Below are 14,260 nucleotides of genomic sequence, written 5' to 3'. Positions count from 1 at the left end.
TATTAATTACAGGTAGGCTACGACTAATGCTGAAACTGGAGAAAAACTGGAAAGAAGCAGTGAAACGTGCAGCAGAAGCAGCAAGAAAATAAAACCAGTGAGACAAGAGAAAGGCCATAAAGAACATGTACTTATTGTATAAATCAAACTGGTATGACACATTATCTTCTTTCTGCACAAAGGAACTTTTCCAGAAATATTTAAATTCCAGGATTAATTTATTGAAGTGAGATTTTTAGATACCAGTGACTGTTGCACCTAAACAAACAAACCAATATATGGTTGAAAATGGCACTTGCACATTTTCATAAAAAGGTAAGACGAGAAGTTACAAATAAAAGAATCACAAGTTACTAAATAAACAATTCTTTGTTCTTCAAATAAAGGTGCTGAAGCTACCTTCAGTTTCAACATAAAAAGAGATGAAATAGTAATACCCAAGCATGTCAATGTAGGTTCTACTCCAAACCTCAGTAAATTCAAGATTTTATCCCTAAGCCAGGCAGTGTTTTGCAGGAAAGAGTAATACAGACATGAAATTGTCATTATCATATTTAACCTCATTTAACTGCAGGCTGTCTCTGAAGGGCATGATCCTCCTGAAACTCCATTGCTTAACTGATGGCAAACAGTGTAGCCGTATCACTAGCCAGATCAATAAACGTCATAGGAAAGTAATAATTTGTGGACAATAATTTTCTGTTAAATCAGCAAGATGATCCAACTTATCCTAAGGTCATACAATCATTAGATCTCATGCAAAGTTGGAATGTACTGCAAGGGGTGGAAAGAGAATGGCACTTTTCAGCAGCAAGCCACATTCAGATTGCATTACACATAATATGAAACCGTAGCCAAGTGTGATTGAGCTATTTCACTAGGCTGAATAAATCAAGAGCATTATGAAGACTGCCAAGTTATATTACCATGTGAATACAAGAAGAACAGCATTATCTTTGTTGTAACCCTGTTGTTACAAGGACACGAGAAAAGCAAGTCTTGTAGGAAGAGTTACTGCATCTTTTATTTTTGGCTAATATACCTGGGAAAAAAATTGCCAAGTTTTTGGGTGTACAATTTCTTATAAGGTGTGAAAAATAAACTGCAAACCCCAAGCTAAATGCCAACAAGAGTTGCAATCAAATTCAAACGTTAACTAGTCCACCTGAGAGAGCACAGGCGGGAACTTCAGAACAGAGGCAAATGTTAGCAAGGTCAGAGGTAAAGTTCATTAGTTCTTGTAGACCAAAAAGAATGCCAAGTAGTAAGTACCTGTGGAAGAAAAAAAAGGGAAGGGGGTGGGGAACAGAAGAATAGCAGAAAGGGAGAATGAGAAGGTTGCAGTGGGTTACTTAAGAGGAAAAATTAGTGTAGGTCAACTAGCAATGGAACAACACATCATTTGTGAACTGCATCAGAAAACAGACGCGTGCTGCCCTGACCACTTTAGATATTAACTGTAACAGCTTACGAGTATTAGGGAACTATGTCCATGAGATCGAAAATATGATGTTAAAGATGCTTAGATTAAGAAAAGTAAGAAAAAAATCAAGAAGAAGTCACTGCTGACTTCATGATAGTCATTGCCTTTGATGAATTGGCAGAGGAGGACCTTTCCTGAGACCTGTGTTCATGGGACCACACACCTCATGGAATATTTAAGTAGCTGGACAGTCGAAATCTAGACAGAAGAGCATATAATCATGCAGAAGGTGAAAACACACTAATTAATTAGAGGAGAATCTTCCAGTGATCTATTTTAACATGATATGAAAGAATCATTTCAGGCTAAAGCACTACAGAGGGATGCATGAAAGTAGTCATCATTATCTAGGCTTGGTATGCATAATTTAGGGTAAGAGATAGCAATGGAGAAAATCCAGGAAATAAAGAGTTGGCCAGCCCCAGTGACTTTGCCAAACTTGCTCAGAAATTTGAGATCGATGAAAACCTGTGCTGAGAATGGAACGGGAATAAAAAACGGGAAAAAAAATAAGGGATGAAAAAAAAAATTACATAAAGTGCACATTGAAGTCAGTTAAAGCTCAAAGAGAAAAGAACGAAGACAAAAAGCTAAAGGAACGAATAATGGCCAAAGAGAAAAGTGAATGAGCCATAAATTTTCAAAATGTTGTAAGAAGAAAAAAGCACTAAGCAGAAAGCAGATGCACTACCAAATGAGGAAAACAACCCAAACTAAACTAACAAGAAGTTCAATCGTTTATCTGTTTTTGATTCATTTACGTATTTCTACACAGGGGAAAAAAGTTTGAACAAGTTAGAACAGACAGAAAACGAGCAATTTTACATGTAGGTGTTTTGAAACAGTCTATCAGAAACAACAACACTAACAAAGATGTTTTAGTCCTTTTCTCAATACCCTAGTCATGTGAAATCAGGCTGACATTTTTTCTGCTCTGTTAAACTTGGAAGGACTAAGAGGTCTTCCTCCTACACTATTAGCTAACCACCTCTACTGAAATCTTCTTTTCTAACCTCACCCAGAGAATGCATTTTCACCTAAGACAAAAAGTTAAAGTGCAAATTGAAAATTTTGAAGCCAAAGGGTGTATTTACTTCTCTGTGCTCTGATGATAGAGACAGCACAATTAACCACTAGGTCTAAATTAGAATTTGAAGAAAAACGCCAATAAAGCAGTTCTTAAATACACTATTAATTTTTATGGCATTTAAAAAATGCTGTCCAACAGAGACAGTGTGTTAATGAGCTGGAACACCAAACATTTCTTGGAAAGTTTATGTTTTATTCTGTTGAGCTTTAAATTTCTGTTTTTCTGATTAAGCACAATGGTAGAATTATGTTTTCTAATTAATACTTCTGTGCAGAATTCACAACAGCTTTTAAAAGTTGCTCTTTTTAGTGAAAGCAAACAAAAAAACCCATCCAATCACCCAATCTCAAAACATATCTGCTAAAACCCAACATCTGTTTGCATTACAAAGCAAATGTGAAACTCTTACCAAAAGGAACTGAGTAATCTTTCTATGAACAGCTACTTCAATTATTTTCCCCAAGTTCCACTGAAAATTCTCTTCTGACAATAAGGTAGGCATTATTTTTGTAGCTCAACCTGAAGATACACACTGGTGGTTTAGCAAGTACTTGGGATACAGCGAGTACTGCATAAGTGTGTACTGGTAGGTTACCTGATCTTGGCAGGAATCTTCAAAGACAAAGAATTAGCAAATCTATTATTTCTCTCTCTTTCAAATGATTCAAAAGTCTCCTAATGTATTTATAAATCTAGTAATGATCCACTATATATAGTTCCTGTGTAGTATAATGTATTTCTTGCAAGAAAGCTTATATGTGAACGTTATGCCATTTGACCATAACTCACAATACAAACAAAAAACCAGTGAGAAGTGAAGATTCATCCAAATTAAGTGTTCAGTACCATTCAAGTAGTTACACATTTTCTAGAAACTGCTACTAACCCTTTTTTGTGCTTTTATATTTTATCTTGGGGGAAGAACAGTTCTATAATTCACAGACTTTCCCAAAGGTACGTAAAAGGAATTATGTGCAAAAGATGGAAGGTATGAGAAAATACATTTTGACACTTTTGCATTAAAGCCTCCAAAATATTAGAAATGAAAAATTTAGCAGCATTTATATCACACAGAGGAAAAATTACATTTTATTTATGTATGTGGAGACACCACTGACATTTTGTAACATGGACCAAATGTGACTCTACAGTACTGGGGATCAGTATCAAACTGACCTGTGATGAATCTCCAGTGCAAATGTAGCATCTGAAGTTGCAGAAACCTTAGTGACTGACCTTCTGAAGGCAAACACTTTGGAGAGCTGGCTAGACAACTTGCCAGGCCTGGCTCATCTTACTTTCAGTGGTCAGAGAACAAAAGGTCACAGGTGACAGGGAAGACCAGTATCTGTATTCCCCCCCCCAAAATCTCTAATACTAAGGGGAACGCTCTCCAAGAAACAGAACTGTTTGAGTCCAAGTACATAGAAATAAACACTTAATTTAGGTACTCTGCGTCATCAGTCTGGAAGAGCTCCTCTGTTTCCACTAATGGTAAAGGAAACATAAAGAAGATCAGACTCTTAATTAGGGCCTCTACATTTGCTACCTAAGTTAGTCAGCATGAAACATGCCCTCGCAACCTAAATCCAAAGAGAACATCAATAGATATGTTTGTAGCATACCAGATGCTCTCTTGCTCCACAAAATCCCCAAAGGATTAAAAATTGCTGTCAAATCTAGTAAAAAGTGATAGTAAGCTTTAGAAGAGACTGCAACAACACAATGCTTGTCTTAACATGCACGAGCTTCTACCAATTGGACATCCTCTGAATGCAGACTACTGTAAACCAGGCAAGTACTTTGAAACACACACTTTGGTGACTAATTTTTGTGCTTTTCTTACACATCCATTACATTGGGTAGGCCAACTGTGTCCAAATTCATGTTTGTTGATCCTATAAATTTCCACCACCTCCTACTGGTAATCATGAAGTCTGGTGCATTAATTGTTCCTTCATGGCACAGTGTCTTTGTCAGCAAAAAACAGATCTCTCAGTGCTTAACACCAAGCTTGGTGGTTCATGTTGTAACAGCAGTGAACTGCCTTCTCTTTTAAAGCCTCTACTTTTTAAAATAGGCTACCTACTCAGATTACTTTAGCCAGCCAAATACAGATGTAAGCAATATTTATAGCTATCGGCTATCTTAATAGAAAACACTGACCTTTGGCCTGAGACTTTTTCAAGGCTTGCGAAGCCGTATGTGGAATTGAAGACAGAAAGTACAAAAGTAAGTTGGGCCCAATTGTGCTGGTTTTGGCTGGGATACAGTTAATTTTCTCCATAGTACCTACTACCAGGCTATGTTTTGGTTTTGTGGTGAAAACAGTCTTAATAATATAGGGACATTTTCGTTACTGCTGAGCAATGCTTACACAGAGTCAAGGCTTTTTCTGCTCCCCATACCACCCCGCCAGTGAGTAGGCGGGGGGTACACAAGAAGCTGGGAGGGGACACAGCCGGGACAGCTGACCCCAACTGACCAAAGGGATATTCCATACCATATGACATTGTGCTCATCAGTAAAAAGCTGGGGGAAGAAGGAAAGGGGGGATGTTTGGAGTTATGGTGCTTGTTTTCCCAAGTAACCGTTATGTGTGATGGAGCCCTGCTTTTCTGGGGATGGCTGATCACCTGTCTGCCGATGGGAAGCAGTGAATGAATTCCCTGTTTTGATTTGCTGGCATGTGCGGCTTTTGCTTTACCTATTAAACTTTTATTTCAACCCACAAGTTCTCTCACTCTTACCCTTCCAATTCCCTCCCCCATCCCACCAGGGAGGAGTGAGCGAGTGGCTGTGTGGTGCTTAGTTGCTGGCTGTGGTTAAAACACAACACCAATTCACAAGCAAGTCCCCAGGTGATACTATCAAATATCTGTGTACACCACCAAAACTGGATGACTGCCACGTGTGACCAGTGGCTTCAGGCCCCTACTTAAAGTGCTTTTGGGATTCTTTGAGGGGGTGAATAGAAGGGGTGACTGCTAGCAATCATAACAAAAATCAATATCCAAACTCATATTTTACAAACTATCATTTGATGACAGACTAATATTTGTTATTAATGATTTCTATAGTGTTAGTGCCAAAGGCATACAAGCCCAGACCCTACAGCTCTATACAAATGTAACTTAAAAATTAATGGAGGGTGGTGGCATTCCTGGCTGGAATTCAGCTTAAGAGTAAAACAACTAATGTAAATGTCTGCAGGTGGCCTAGGTTTCCAGTCCCCTATTGCAGTCAATGGAAGTCTAGCCGATGCAGTCAATGGAACTTGGAACTTCAGCTGACCAGCAAGTTGGCATCTGCTTTACAGTGAGAGAAATAACTCTTCAGTCTCTTTGTTCATGTATTGACTCGATCTGCATCATCTATAATGGGAGTTTAGACACTTAGCACACTTGCAGACACACAAATTTAAGTGTCTTCATTTGGAGGTGAGTCCTATCCTATCTGTGTCAAACAGCTCAGGACCTGGACACAGGAAAGCTACAAAGAGGTAACACAATGCTATAACAGCAACGTGTAACAAGAAAAGCACTGACCAAGTTAATTCCTGTTAATGCTTATAAAGCACAAAATAAAAAATGAGGCAATTTCTAAAGGCCATCCACCTTGTCATTAACTACTGAAAACTTGAAAGACACCCTTTGTCATACAGAGCAGAACTGGATAAAAGGTCTGGGGATACATTTGGACAAAACGTTCCAGATATACACAATCACAAACATGCTCCTGAGCACTGAAACAACAGAATATAAACCCACATCTGCTGTACTGGACACCAAAGACTACATTCCTATCCCTCTTGAAATAGCATGTTTAAAATATGCACATGTGCATTTTAAATAGGCAGTTTCAGGCACCAGTAACTAGTTGACATTTGTGATTGTTTGGCAAGTTTGAAATTCAGATATAACAGCACAATGCACCCAAGCACACTATCAGAGAAGAAAAAGCTCTCTCCATGCTAAACTTCCAAACCTTCATATGATCTTTATATACAGAGAAAGGTAACCCCAAAATTAGAACCTGTTCTGAAAAAAGGGAGGAACCAATCCCAAGAACAGACTAAGAAAAGCCAGTGGTCCCAATGTCCAACAGATTCAGCACCTCCAAAGGGGATTCCAAGGGGAGAATGAAGGGGATTGAGGACAACAGAGACCATCTGATGAACCTCATGAAGGTCTTGGTAGGTATGATGCCTGCAAAAGCCACCCATCTCACTGGTTATTAAACTTTGATGTCCACCTATCTTCACTCCAAGAATACAGCCAGAAATGAGACTGAGTAGATCGGAAGTGACAAGGAGGCTGTTGGACTCATCATGGAACCTAGGGATTTGTTGATGCTTTTATCAGCAGTGACAGACATATACTGTTAACGAAGTCATAGTTCAAGAGGTGCTATAGGCAGAATAGCTTTGGCATCTTCACCCGTGGGGTGATGCCCCAAGAAGGTCTAGAGATATGGCAACAGGTAAGCCAAGATGGAAAACAGCCCTCACAGAGGAAAGGAAGATGCTGTAAAGACAGACTTGCTAATTTCTCCAAAATTTCAATGCTGTATTTATATACGTGGCCCGATAGTAGGGGCAAATAAAACAAAATAAAATATTGTTCTGTGGACCACTGCCAAAACAAGTTTATTTATAAAAGGAGGGGTTAAAGAAGGGGCCAATGTGATGACAGTGGTACACTTATGTCAGTCTTTGATAGCTGAACACCAATGCAGGACCTACAAATGGTATGCAGGAAGACTTGGAAGATTTAGTTGACAATCAACATTTTGCCTTAACTGGCAAAACGGAGATCTGATAATTCATATGACTGATAGTAATATGAAAGACTAAAGCTCATTTGGGAAAAAAAGAAGACATGACAACAGAATAAAAAAAAATAAATGTGTTTCAAGTACGAATACTTTCATAAATTCAGAATTAGTTGGGAGAATCACCAAGAACGTGGTGCTAGTGAAAAAGGAGTTAAAGAAACCTCACAGTTCTTTAAATAAACACTACTGACCACATGGAGTGCAAAGCCTCCTGCAAAGGAATAAAGGGGATTGTACAATGAGACCACATTGTCTTAGTTAGGACCTCACTGCTGATCTCACAGCATGCAGGGAATGGAAATGAGGTCAACTTACTAAGCAAGAATACCACAGCAGAACATGGCATAATGGGCCAAAATTAGACACAGTTGGCAAGGGACACATCAAACTCTGGAAGAAATAATTCCATAAGTACATTAGGAGCAAGAAGATGATGAAAGAAAAAGTTAGTCCACTGTGCAGCACAGGGGAAAAACTAGAGGGATACAGAGACAAAGCTAATGTTCATACTGCCTTTTTTGCATCCATGTTCACCACAAATATGCTGCATTGAGGTGTTTAATGCAATTAATATCAGCAACAAGAGGCAAAAGGGTAAGATCTCACCCTCGAACAACCAAGGAGATGAATAAATATTACTTAAATGCATTCAAATCATCTGGGCTTGATAGATTAACCTGTTAAATGCCCAGTTATGAATCTATTTCAGAACTTTTACAAGACAGATTTCAGAGCAGTGAAGAGGACAACTGCAAAATTATACATGCTAGCTATATGTATACAGCACATATGTATCACCCGTGTTTAAAGAAGGGGACAAGCACAGCTAAGGATTTACAGACTAAGCCAGCTTCAGAAGAACTCTATGGCCTTCACACAGACAGACAACTCTTTTTTGAGAAGCCCTAGGGTGTCCTAAGATAATCATATGGTCACATTCTGGGCAAATACAAACTATTGTGTATTTATTATCAACTGGGAGGCTGTATTTCAGGGGCATGATAAAAAAAAAAATTGAAGGAATTTGTAAACAACATCAGTCAGAGAGGGACTGAGTACACTGAAATCTACAACTGAAATTCAGAATTCTCTTGATGGATTTGAGAATTACTTTGGAAACAATACGGATAAGTAGGGCATTGCAATAGTGTCAAATGCAAAGTTCCAGACTCTGGTAGCAATATGTAACTAGAGAAGTATTTGTGGCTTATAAGCACATGGCCTGATCACAAACTGAATATGTCAACCTTGTTACAAAATTGCAAAGAAGGTCAGCGCAACACTGGAAGTTATAAGTGTGAGTACTGTGTAAAAACACAGAAATCAGTTCTGCTCTCCTTCGTGTTACTTATCACTTGAGCTGGAGTAATATGTTCAATTTTGATTGTTGCAACTCAGAATTGCTACAAAGTCCAAAGGAGAGAAATAAAGCTGAGCACAGATTTATGGCCCTAGATCCACAAAAACTGCATTAGTAAGGGCTGCTTCTCAAGAAAAAGAAAAAGGGAGATGGGGTTACCGCCTTCATGTTTGAAGGCTATCGCAAAACTAACATGGAGAGCATGGAGTAATCTCCACTCTCTCCATGTAGATGCCAACCTGAACAAACAAAAATAGTCAGGATTGCAGCGAGAGAGATTCAGATTAGACACTGAGGAGGAAACTTTCTAATGGTGAAAACAAAGAAGCACTAGACTTGGAGAGGCTGTGAATTCTCCATCACTGAAGAGCCAAAAAACCTTTTAGACAATATCTATTAAGTAAAACAGACAGTGTTGATTCTGCCTTAGTGTAGAGAAGACTAGATAAATTGTCCTTTCTTTGCATATTCTCTATGTCAAGATATACAAGATGCTAAAGCAGTTTAAAAATAAATTAGTAACAGAGTGTTTCACAGTTTACAAAGCTAAAGGATGGTATATCAAATTGCCATCTATTACATCAACATTAAAAAGAAAAATAAGAAGTGCTCTTGCATGCATTTCTCTTCCAACCAATTGCGAACCTCCTTTTTTTTAGAGAAAGGTGTAAACTCAGTCCTTGCATTCTGTCTTCAAGGCCTCTAGCCTCTTAATACCCTTCCAATGGAGTCACTCTATACAACGTAATGTAACTGACCACAGCTCATGATTCATATCTGAAACAACCACTCATTTGGGCAGAATGACCTTCAAAAACACTGCGATTTCATAAGTTAATGGCTTAGCTTTGCCTGCATGCGATTTAAACCTCAAATTGCAATTAGTTTCACAGTATCTCAAATGGATGTCATAGCGTGAAGCTATGACACTGTCTTCTGGTACTGCTTGTATTGCGGACACTCTCAATTTCTGGAACCGTCTTTCTCAGATACAAACCCATCATATCAGCCAGCACAATTATGCTTCATGATGGCTGGAAGGAGCCTTCCTCACTCATCAACAACTCCTTTGCTACCAATCAATAGCTTGAGGCGTATTAAAAGCCAAGTTAGATGCTTCCTGTTCTTGAGGCTGTGTGTGGCATTGCTGTAGAACAGACTTATTAAGCCCAAGAGCCAGAAATTATCATTGGGAAATACAGAATGGCTGCAGACAGTAGTATTATAAGGCCACATGCTTTGTCCATACCAATGTTTTCTAGAAAAAAATGTTATCACCACATACTGGACAAGGCACTAAAGACAGGAACAGAACATATTACTGTATGTGCTCTTGTCAGTCTCTGGACTGTGTTATATCTGACTGTCACATTCTTCAGAAATTCTAACAAGATCAGCTTGCACCTATATAAGCCTAAATTCTATATAATAATGTAAAACAATGATTCTCCTGTTCATTACTTTGGCTAACGATCTGGGAATCAATTATGTCAAGGAGTTCTCCACAGCTAGAGCTCTCCCTGTCAAGTAATAGTTGGCAATTATATAACTTAACTTTTACCCACCTGAAAAATATTTTTAAGTGAACATGCATGTGTTTCTAGTATGAAAATCATTGAGGAAGTTTCTCCATTTCCTATAGAATACTGCTGACTGTTCAAGTATGCCATTACCTATCTAAAAGTCATTTTTCCACTTACACAACTACCATTCAAAGAGATTGTGATAAATGGGACCAAACTAAAAGGATGTTCTAACAGTTGGCAAGTCTATAATAGAGAATGAGTATGAATGTGCTTGGGTAAGAAAAGGAGAAGTCACTGTAGTTGTCACAAAAAATCTCTTAAGTTCTGTTAAACAATGGCTGCATTTCTGGTGATAATGTTTCTGCTGCACAACTCAATGTTAAGCAAAGATACTATATTTTTCAGCAGTCAGTAATATGTGAGTGGTACCATATGGTAAGAATATCAGCTAAAATCAGAGGTTGAACTAACCCTTGATAATTGCAAGGAACAGATCATGTAGATAAAGCTTGTGAAAGATCACATAATAGCCAATTACTAGGAAAGCTGTCAAAGAAAAGATTTCTATTTCTATTTTTATTTAGCTTAGCTGGCATAAGACTGAAAAAGGGGATGTTTATTTTCCATAAATATTTCAGTCCATTTGATATAACTGTTGCTATTACTAATATATACGCATCCACCATCCTCTATTTATATCAGTTAAACTTTGCCAGCAATCAATGCTAACTTTTAGTATGCAAATGACTTCCATGGGTTAGTTATCTCTTGTATGATATACAGCACTTGATTGTTATTAAAGTTGCTGCTCTTCACATTTAATTCAGTTCTGGTAGATTAAAAAGCCCAAATCCAGTAATTTTTCTTCAGAATTTTTTTATGGCTCATGTAAATTTTGGTGCCCTTCTCTGGATTCTTTCCACAGCTTCTGAAGTGAACTGGTCACGCTCAATATTCAAGATGATGACTTAACACTATTTATTTAATAAAAGGGTATTTTCTTTAGTGCAGCCTCCCTGTTGTTGTTGCTTAAAGGGACTGAACAGATGTTTCTGCTGAGCTGTCCGTAATCATAACCATACCTTGTTTCAAATTCTGATTTAGAAACTAGCAATGGAATAACCCACATCATTATTTCTAGTGCAAAATGGCGTATGCTTTCCTACACTAAAGCCCCACTGCCACCACTAAGCTTCAATGTCTAAGATTGGATTGCCTCTGAACTTTTGGGTACACCTCACATGGTAAAGGAAACAGCCACAAAAAGACTGAGCTCAACAGTCCACAGGAAGTACCTGTAGATGTGACAGACAATTCGTACTTCCCTCAGAACTGGTAGGGAAGCAGAGTTTGGAGACAGAGAAAAAGGAACCATATGGGGATAAACCAGTGGCACTCCCAAGCCCTGAAAAAAACCTGTGTGAGGGGCCCCAACAGGAAAGTTGAGAATAGCAAAAGAACCCCATCTTGAATGCAGGCTGCCACGCAGTGAACAGCAAAATAAAAACACAGGTCTGCAATAAATTATTAGATTAGTAGCTGCACAAGCTTGATTCACAAAATTCTGTAATTTCAAGATGATTCTTGATTCAAGAATTCTGTAAATTCTTTAAAGAAATGATGCTAGGGCAAAGTACACCCTTGCAAATTATGCCAGTGTAGAGAAAAAAAAAAAAAAAACAGACACGAACTTAGCTTAAAGCACAAGCTTTTCATTAATCTCTAAGACCAGAAAGAACCATATTGAAAGTCCTAACCTGGCTGTATTATTAAACTATAATAATACATTTCAGATGGGGATAAAAATCAGAGGCCAGGCAAAATAATGAGATATACTAACAAATGAAAACAAGAACACTAACAAATCATTTTATATCACATTAAAGAGCTAGCTCATTACTGAACAGCTAACGTGCTGTTTGTACTTCTGCACGTTTTCACACATACAGAACGTAGATTTCAAAGTGGGAAAATAAAAGGGAAAATAATGCAACAAAGAACCCAGAAGACTACAAAGAAAGAAGCACTGACCAGGATGGAGCTCCGAAGAAGAAATCATTACATCAATCTAAGTGCTTTCTCTGATAGGTCTGAGGAAAAAGCAGTAGATACCACCTGCAGACTCAGGCATAGAATCATGTGGGTTGGGCATGACCTCCAGAGGTCATGAACTTTTCAAAGCTATTCCCCTTAAAACAACTTGTTTAGGGCCTTGCCCGCTTGAGTTCAGAGTACCTCCAAGAACAGAGCTTCCACAGCCTCTCTGGACAACCTCTTCCAGTGCTCAACCACTCTTGCTGTGAAAATATTTTTCCTGATGTTCAAAACATAATTTCCCATGTTTCAGCTTGTTTCCATTGCCTCTAACGTTATTACTATGTGCCTCTAAGAAGAGCTCTGTCTTCTCTGCAACCTCCCATTAGCTAGCTGTGAACTGCCATGGGATCCTCTTGCAGCTTCTTCTCCTGTGTGAGCAAATCCAGCTCTCCTGTTCTACGGCCCCTTAACCATGTTGGTAACCCTCCACTGGACTTGCTCCAATATGTCACTGTTTCTTGAAAGTAAGGATATCAATGATCACTTCTCTTGACCTACTGGCTGTGGTCCTGCTCATTCAGCCCAGGATACTGCCAGTCTTTATTGCCAGGGTGCAATGATGTCTCTTATTTAACTTTCTGCCCACCAAGAACCCAGGGTTCTTTTGGTCTTTTTTGAAAATGGGTGCAACATTTCCTTTCTCCAGTCATTGGAGACCTTTCCTGATCTGCAGGACCTTTCAAAGATGATAGAGTGACCCTGCAAAGACACTACCCAGCTCTCTCAGCACCCTTGGACACAGTCTGTTGCATCCCATGGGTTTCTACAGGTCAAGTTCTCGCAAGTAATCTTGACTTCGTCCTTATCTACCGCTGGCAGTTCTCTTTGAATGCTTTTACAAAGCTCAGAGGCCTGGAAGATCTTGTTGGTGAAAACAGAGGCAAAGAAGGCAAAGCTGTTAATGTGTTCATAGTCATTAGATCACACACCCCATTCAGCAACAGTCCCAAATTTTCTTTTTTTAGTCTACTACTACTTATTATTTGCTCCCCTCAGGATCGTGAACTCCACTTCACAGGCACTACAGCTATGGTTAGCATGGTCTATTATTACACCCCTAACCAACTATTGTATGCTATTGAACAGTAGATCCACCTGTGCATCACCCCCAGCTGCCTACTCCATTACCAGAGTCAAGAATTACCCTGACACTGTCCAGAAATATCCCTGTTTGAATACCATTGTGTTGCACTTCGTGTGATAAGAGGGCGGTTGAAGTTCCCAGAAGAACCAGGTCTGTGATACAGACTTCATCAAGTTATTTAAAGAGGAGTTTATCCACTTCCTCACCCTATCAAAGAATAGTTGAGGTTAGAAGGGACCTCTGGAGGTGGTCATCTTATCCAAGCCCCCTGCTCATGCAGGATCACCTAGAGCCAGTTGCCCAAGACCACATCCAGATGGCTTCTGAGTATCTCCAAGGATAGAGAATCCACAATCTCTCTAGGCAACCTGTGCCCTCCCTAATAAAAGTGAGGAACCTCCTGTCTTTTGGTTTGTACCGATTGCCTCTGGTCCTGTCACACCCTTCCTTCAGGTATTTATAAACATTGGTAAGATTCCCCCCGATCCTTCTCTTCTCTAGACTCTCAAAGGCCTTCTCTGCCTGTCTTTTCTCAAGAGAAGCAAATTTTCATCAATGGTTTTGATATACATAAAAAAGGAAAGTGCAGAGAAAGGCACAGTATAATATTGGACAGGAGCAAAAAAAGGGAGGGGAATGAATAGTAAAGGAGTTGGTAATTACCAAGTTTAACACAAAATGTTGATGATTTCAGGTCTTGAGGACACAGATGGTAGGAATGTGGAAGAAGTAATGCAGTTGGAAGCTACAGAACATTAAAAAAAACCCGTCAGGGCTTGCCAAA

Source organism: Charadrius vociferus, unplaced genomic scaffold, assembly GCF_000708025.1.
Source record: "Charadrius vociferus isolate BGI_N301 unplaced genomic scaffold, ASM70802v2 scaffold23, whole genome shotgun sequence".
In the NCBI taxonomy this organism is placed as follows: domain Eukaryota; kingdom Metazoa; phylum Chordata; class Aves; order Charadriiformes; family Charadriidae; genus Charadrius; species Charadrius vociferus.
Note: the sequence above shows the minus strand (reverse complement) of the source record.